Consider the following 7,495-nt stretch of genomic DNA (forward strand, 5'->3'; position numbering starts at 1 on the left):
CATTTGTGTGAATCTGCAACCTAATTGGCCTTGGACAGGTTTCTTTGTCATCAGAATGTAATTATATTTACTTTTAACATTATTGAAGATTTAGATACAACATTTATCACCCTGTTAGGCCATATGAGAGTTAAGTAAAAAGTAGCCTGTTACTGCTTTTTTGAAAAAAGCCCTTTCATTTTCCTGCATACTTTTCTTTTATTCTCCTCATCCTAGTTTCCTGAATACAAATTGAGCATTCTTATTCTGAAAATTGGAAATCTGAAGTTTTTTCAGTGCTAATGCTCAAAGAGTTCTGGATTTTTGGAATATTGTGAGTTTTGGATTTTTGATTAAGGGTGCTTAACCTGTAAAATCTATGCAAAGGTTTCAAAATCCAAAAAATACTCTGAAATCTCACTCACTTCTGGTTATAAACATTTCAGATAAGGGCTACTCATCTGTAGTTGATTTCTTTTTTAGTTTGCTATGTTGATTTTCTGTTTGCTTTCCAAAATTATGGATTTTGTCTTTCTTTCTGAGGAAGCTTAATTAATAAGTAAGATCTTATGTGATTAACTATTCCCTTTATGATTGATAATCCAGATGGATAAATCCTCTTTGGTCAGATTTGTCTCCTGAGTGCCAGATATAAATGGGTAGCCATGTACTAGAAATGAAACATTCGTCAAATGATCAGGATTAATAATCAGAAAGTAATCTGTGCATTTGATCTATAGTAGAGGAAAACTAGATAGCTAGTTGTCTTATGAAGTTAGTTTCACTAAGTTGGTAAAATTTTGAATGACTTCTTTTACTTTAGGACATCTAATTCCTTTGTAATGAAGATTAATAAAAGCCTTTATGTTCAGAAATAACTTGATAAGCAGAATTTTTAATTTGATTCTGGACAGAATTTGTAATACCTACTTCCAAAGAAAGCAAAAATACTGCATATTTTTCCCCCAAATGTATTTTGTCCAAATTCACTTGGAAACAGAGAACACTACTTAAGTTTGGAATGAATAGAACTTTCTAAAACGTGCTCAGATAACACAAAGTGGTAAAGAGACAAAAATATGTATTTACTTCTTACCCTCAACTGCTAAAAGGAGAAAATGAAAGAGTTTGCAGAGGCAAACTTCACCAAAGTATCTGTAGACTTACTTGTCATATCCAAATATATACATGTGGAAAAATGCCTAAACATGTTTACATTTACATAAACTGGATTTTTTTTTAATGTAATGTGTTTCTTCTGTATGAGTTTTATCCATTACATTTTTGGTAAAGCATTAGTTCCTCAAGCAGTTCTTCCACTGTTTATTATTCTTATAAATTTTGCTGCGGTTCCACATTTCTCTTTCATCATTTTCAGCAAAGAGTAGTTAGACATCAGGATGGCTACCAGTCCAAGTGTAGTAGAGTAAGAGATGTCCTAGGCCGCATGGAGCAGTTCTAACTCCACGTCCTGTCCAGTCTGGCCAACAGATGAAAATCAGGTGTTTGTCTATACAGAGCAGCTTGGGCTCATGGAATCATACATTGAAAGTGGCCTAAGAGATAAGATCATTTAAAAAAAAATTATTGATACTGAGTCCCTGCAGGTTAGACTCCTTTCCTGAAGGATAGGTGGCAATATGATATAGTGTCAAGAAGAGAAACATTTTGTTAAAATCTTGACTTCCTTGTTTACCAGCTGTGAATACTGGTTATCTGCTCTAGTACACACTCAAGAACTGTTTATTCTTGAGTGAGTTACTTAGTATCTGAGTTTCTTATAAAATTTATCTGAGTAATGTTATTAATTAAAAAATAATTTGTTTCAGTTTTCTCTTGCTTTTTTAAACTAAAGCAAGACTGATTATCGACCCATAAAAACACAAAACCAAATTCTTGATTTTGTTTATCTATTTTTGTATTTTTAAATTTCTGTTCTATAGTTCATTTATTTTCTTGAGCTTTTTTATTTTAGAGAGAGAGAATTTTTTTAATATTTGTTTTTCAGTTTTTGGTGGACACAACATCTTTATTTTATTTTTATGTGGTGCTAAGGATCGAACCCAGCACCTGCGCATGCCAGGCGTTACCGCTTGAGCCACATCCCCAGCCCCTTTTCTTGAGCTTTTTAAAAAATAAGTTATTGCATCAAATATTTGTTTCATTAATTTCTAATGTAAGAATTTAAGACTACATAATTTTCTTTCTTTCTTTTTTGGTACCAGGCATTGAACCCAGGGGCATTTAACTGCTGAACCACATCCCCAGTCCTTTATTTTTTAATTTGCTCTTTTTTAGATATACATGATAGTAGAGTGCGTTTTGACATATTGTACATACATGGAGTGTAATTTATTCTAATTAGAATCCCATTCTTGTGATTTTATAAGATGTGGAGTTTCACTGATGGTGTATTCATATGTGAACATATTTATAAATTTTTGAGACAGGGACTTGCTAAGTTGCTAAGGCTGGCTTTGAACTTGAAATCCTCTTGCCTGAGCCCCTTGAGCCACAGGGATTACAGGCAGGTGCTACTGGGCCCAGCTAAGACTATGTAATTTTTATTTTTTAATTTTATTTTTTATTTTATAATTTTTTCTGAGTACCAGGGATTGAACTCAGGGGCACTCAACCACAGAGTCACATCCTCAGCCCTGTTTTGTATTTAATTAGAGACAGGGTCTCACTGAGTTGCTTAGCGCCTCGCTGGTGCTGAGGTTGGCTTTGAACTCGTGATCCTTCTGTCTCAGCCTCCCTAGCCACTGGGATTACAGGCGTGTGCCACTGCACCTGGCAAGACTGGAATTTTTATGTGTGGTGTTTTAGCAGTATACTTTAACTTTTGATTTGTAGTCTTTTCATTGTTGCTTTTCAGCTATTTTGTAATTTATATTTTGATGTATCTTGATCTATGATTTACTGACTTCTCTCAAACATTCAGATTTTGAGAGGACTGTCTTTTTTCCACATGGAATTGTTATGATTAGAGATAATATGTAGGGAAACACCTGGTAAATAGTAGGTGTTCAATAAATGCTTTCACTTTTCCTTAAAGAAATATATTTATGCTTTATTCTTTAATTTCGTTTTTGTTTTTGTTGTTGCAGTGCTGGAGATACAACCCAGGGTCTTGTGCATGCTAAGCAAACACTCTACCACTGAGCTACATCCCTAGCCTTTGCCTTTGAAATTAGAACAGGAAACATAAAATTACCAATAAACATTAATAATAGTATAAATGATTTCAATTCTACATTTTAGAATAATAATTAGGAAAGTAAAGGGGGATGAGCAGAGGAGGGCAAAATTGGGAAGAGAAGAGAGGGAGGAAAATCAGAAAGGTGAAGAATCAGGAATATTAAGTTAATTCTAGCTGGTTTTGAAGTCATATTTTTTTCATCACTATAGTCTGTGCCCTTCAGAATACTAATTAAGTTATATTTCTCATATCCTTATAATGAAAGTGTTAATTGATTTCCTTTTCTTTGCAGTGGGATGCAAGTGGTAAAACTGTCAAAAATCTGTATATTTTAAAGTAAAGGGTTCATAATTTCATTAGGGTCTTAAGAGGCCCATTGTCCCTAAGAAGTTAAGAACCATTACTTAAGAGATATTTGGAATATTTGAAAGCCTAACAAGAAAGAACTGTTTTTTATTGCTATAACAACAATGACTATATCTCACTTTAGTGAGATTTGGTTATTCTTAGAATTATGTAGTCACATTAGCCAGATTTCAGGTGTTCAGTAGCCTTACACTGCTACTGTCTACCATATTGGATAGCATATTGTATTCAACATTTCTTTTGTCAAGAAAATCTTACTAGATAGCACTGCCCTGAATTATTTTCTATCATCTCTTTCCCATCAGAGTGAAGCTAGCTTATATAAATATGTAATTAACTTTGACAGTTTTTTAAAAGAGAAATTTAAAAAACTCACTAGAGTGCTACTTATTTATTTTTTATATAATTAAAGGCATTGCCACCCTTTTATAATCACTTGCCGGTCTGCCATTATTTTATAAGATTTTTCAAGAAGTTATCGCTAATTCATCATTGTGGTTTATATTCAACCCTTTTTACCAGCCTGTTGAGTCTCAAGATTATTTCTACTTTCTATAAAAACATGTTCTAGAAGGACCCAAAATATTATGATGAAATGGTAATGTGAAAAATTAGCCCTGCTTCATACGTTTTTAGGAGATATTAGAATTAATTGTTATCATGATTTATCTACTTTATATGTAGTAGATCATCATAGATCTCAAAAGTTGCAAGAGCTACTCAGCCTTAAAGAAGAATGAAATTATGGCATTTGCCAGTAACTGGATGGAGCTGGAGAATATCATGCTAGGAGAAATAAGCCAATTCCCAAAAACAAAAGGCTGAATATTTTCTCTGATATGCAAATGCTAATTAACAATAAGGGGGATGGGGCTAGGAAAGAATAGAGGTACTTTGGATTAGGCAGAGGGGAGTGAAGGGAGGGGAGGGGGGATGAAGGATAGTAGAATGAATCAGACATTAGTATCCTGTGTGCATATATAACTACGTGACCATTGCGATCCTACATTATGTACAAGAGAACAATAAGAAATTAAGCCGGGCGCAGTTGTGCACATCTCTTCAGCTCTGGAGCTGAGACAGGAGGATTGTGAGTTCAAAGCCAGCCTTAGCAACAGCGAGGTGTGCTAAGCAACTCAGTGAGATCCTGTCTCTAAATAAAATACAAACAAAATAGGGCTGGATCAAACCCAGGACTTCACACATGCTAGGCAAGCTTTCTTATTACTGAGCTGCCCACCTAGCTCAGTGATTGAGTGCCTCTGAGTTCAATTCCCAGGATCCTCCCCCACCAAAAAAAGAATGAGAAGTTATAACTTCATTTATGTATCTTCATTTATGTATCTTCATTTATGTAACTTCATTTATGTTATGTTAAGTTATAGCATCATTTATGTATGATGTATCAAGATGCATTCTACTATCATGTATAACTAATCAGAACAAATTTTTAAAAAGTTGCGAGAGAGGAATAACTTACAAAGTAATTATTTCATTATAGCCTACTTCTTTGGGAGTGTACCAACCAGCGATAAAATGAAAGGCTGTTTTTTTTTTCTTCCTTTTTTTTTTTAAAACAGAATAAGAAAACAGACTGGTTTCACACCTCTTTACTTTTTCATCTTTTTAGTATACTTGTACATATAATATCAGTAAAGGGAAATTCAGGAAAAGGATAGTATGTATAATTTCAGAAAAGTTGTAAGCATATTTTTAGGAAACATACCTAAAAATGTTTTCATTGATAAAGCTTTTTTGGGCGGGGGGTTGGGGAGGTACTGGGGATTTAACCCAGGGGTGCTTAACACAGAGCCACATCCCCAGCCCTTTTTATTTCTTATTTTGAGACAATCTCTCACTGAGTTCTTAGGGCCTCGCTAAATTGCTGAGGCTGGCTTTGAACTTGTCATCCTCCTTCCTCAGCCTCCAGAGCTGCTTGGATTATAGGTTGTGGCACTGCAATTGACATGATAAAGCATTTTAAAAAATTCAAATGTAATGATGAACTTTTGTTGGGAAATATTCTGACATGCAAGTATATATGGTAGGAAATAAATCTTCTATCTTCTGGAGATAATTGCTTAAAAGTCAGTTATATATTCTGTGCTTTCAAATGTATATTTATATGTGAACAAATAGTTTATTTTAGATAGATGAAATTATACCATATATAAAGTTCTTACGAATTATTTTGCTTACTGAACAATATAATGAACACATTTCCATGGATATTGCTCTTATTTATATTATTAATTAGGGTTTTTTGTTTTGAATTTTTTTATATTGTAGGAAATGTGAAATATAAACATATTCTTACATGAGGACAGTATATACTTGTATGTGCACATGCCTTAGCATGGTGTTGACCTATAATAGTTGCTCAATAAATGTTTCTATTTTTCTTGGACATGTATGTGAAGGGCTATGTAAAATGATTGAATGTTTCATTTGAGTAGCAAAATTTTTAAGGACTCAAAGTAAATATCCACAAACAACCATGATATAAATCTTTTTGCTATAAAGCAAATCTTTTTCTTAAGCATATTTGTGCTCCCAAACTAGCAGGATTGCTATTTAAATGCTCATAAGATGGGCTGTCCAGATTTTAAGTACTTCCAGTAAGAGCAAATATTTTTTTTTATTGGTGAAGAAGAAACCACATTATGATTTGTCCTTTTTAGTGAGAGTGCATAATATCTTATATACTATAAAGTTGAATGTAAGGAATCTTGGAGCAAAGTCACAGATGGCTAGTTTCTTTGCTAACTTTGAAGATGTGTCAAATGACATTTATATTATGGAGTGGAGTATATGTGTGATTTGTGATACCATTTCAGATTTGATTGTTTCTAGTGGTTCTAAAGAAAAGACTAGGAGCTGATTGTTAATTACTTGTAAAGTCTTATTTTGAAGTACGATTTTTTTTTTTTTTTTTTTTTTACTCTTTAGCATCTTATTTGGAAATCTGATCATTCTGCTTTTCTGCAGATCTCTGTTTTGGGTGGATCAGTAAAGACGAGGCAGTTGGGTTCTCAACTTCTTTTCTCACTAGTAAAAAGTAAGGAGCACTGCTGAGAGAAGTGCTTCTATAACAGCCCTGTCTGAAACTTTGCTTGGAGGTAATGCTGTGCTGTACAAAAATTGTCTTCAAGATTTCAGGAATTTGTGAATTATAAATTTGTTTTAGCAATTAACATGGGTATATTCAGTTTTTTTATTTTTTTTTTGAGACATTTGTGTTCCCAGTGGACAATAAGTTGAAGAAATAATTGTTTAGAGTACAGAATTGAAAGTACTTCCCCCCACCCCCCACCCACCAGTTCTGGGGATCAAATCCAGGACTTCACACATGCTAGGCAAGCATTCTTATTACTGAGCTGCACACCTAGCCTCCCCAGCACATCCCTGAATTTCAGATTGTTTACCCTTTCTTCCCACAGCCTCTCCACCTTTTCTTTTCCTGGTTTATTTGAGCTTGAGCCTTTTGGAGAGAAAAATCATTTAAAACTGTCAGGATCCAAGTTATGGTTATACATATAATTATTTACATGCTTCAGAGGCTTTTGCTCATTTGTTTATTCATTTGTTTGTTCACTCATTCCATAAATATTCCTTGAAGTGCTTACTGTAAGCAAGATTGCGGAGGGAATGCTATTAAATGGTAATCTACTTAGGGTAAGGGCAAAATGAAAAATATTCTGCAAGATTCCAAGCTTGAAGAGTGTGTATGTATGTGCTTGTTTTAGAGACCACACATCCATGTCTGCCTACAGGGTTCACAATCTATAGGAACAACCTTCTAGACATCTTTTTATTTATTTATTTTATTATATATATATATATATATATATATATATATATATATTTAAAGAGAAAGAGAAGAGAGAATTTTTTAATATTTATTTTTCAGTTTTTGGTGGACACAACATCTTTATTTTATTTTTTATG

The sequence above is a fragment of the Marmota marmota genome, unplaced genomic scaffold, assembly GCF_001458135.2.
Source record: "Marmota marmota marmota unplaced genomic scaffold, marMar, whole genome shotgun sequence".
NCBI classification, from domain to species: Eukaryota; Metazoa; Chordata; class Mammalia; order Rodentia; family Sciuridae; genus Marmota; species Marmota marmota.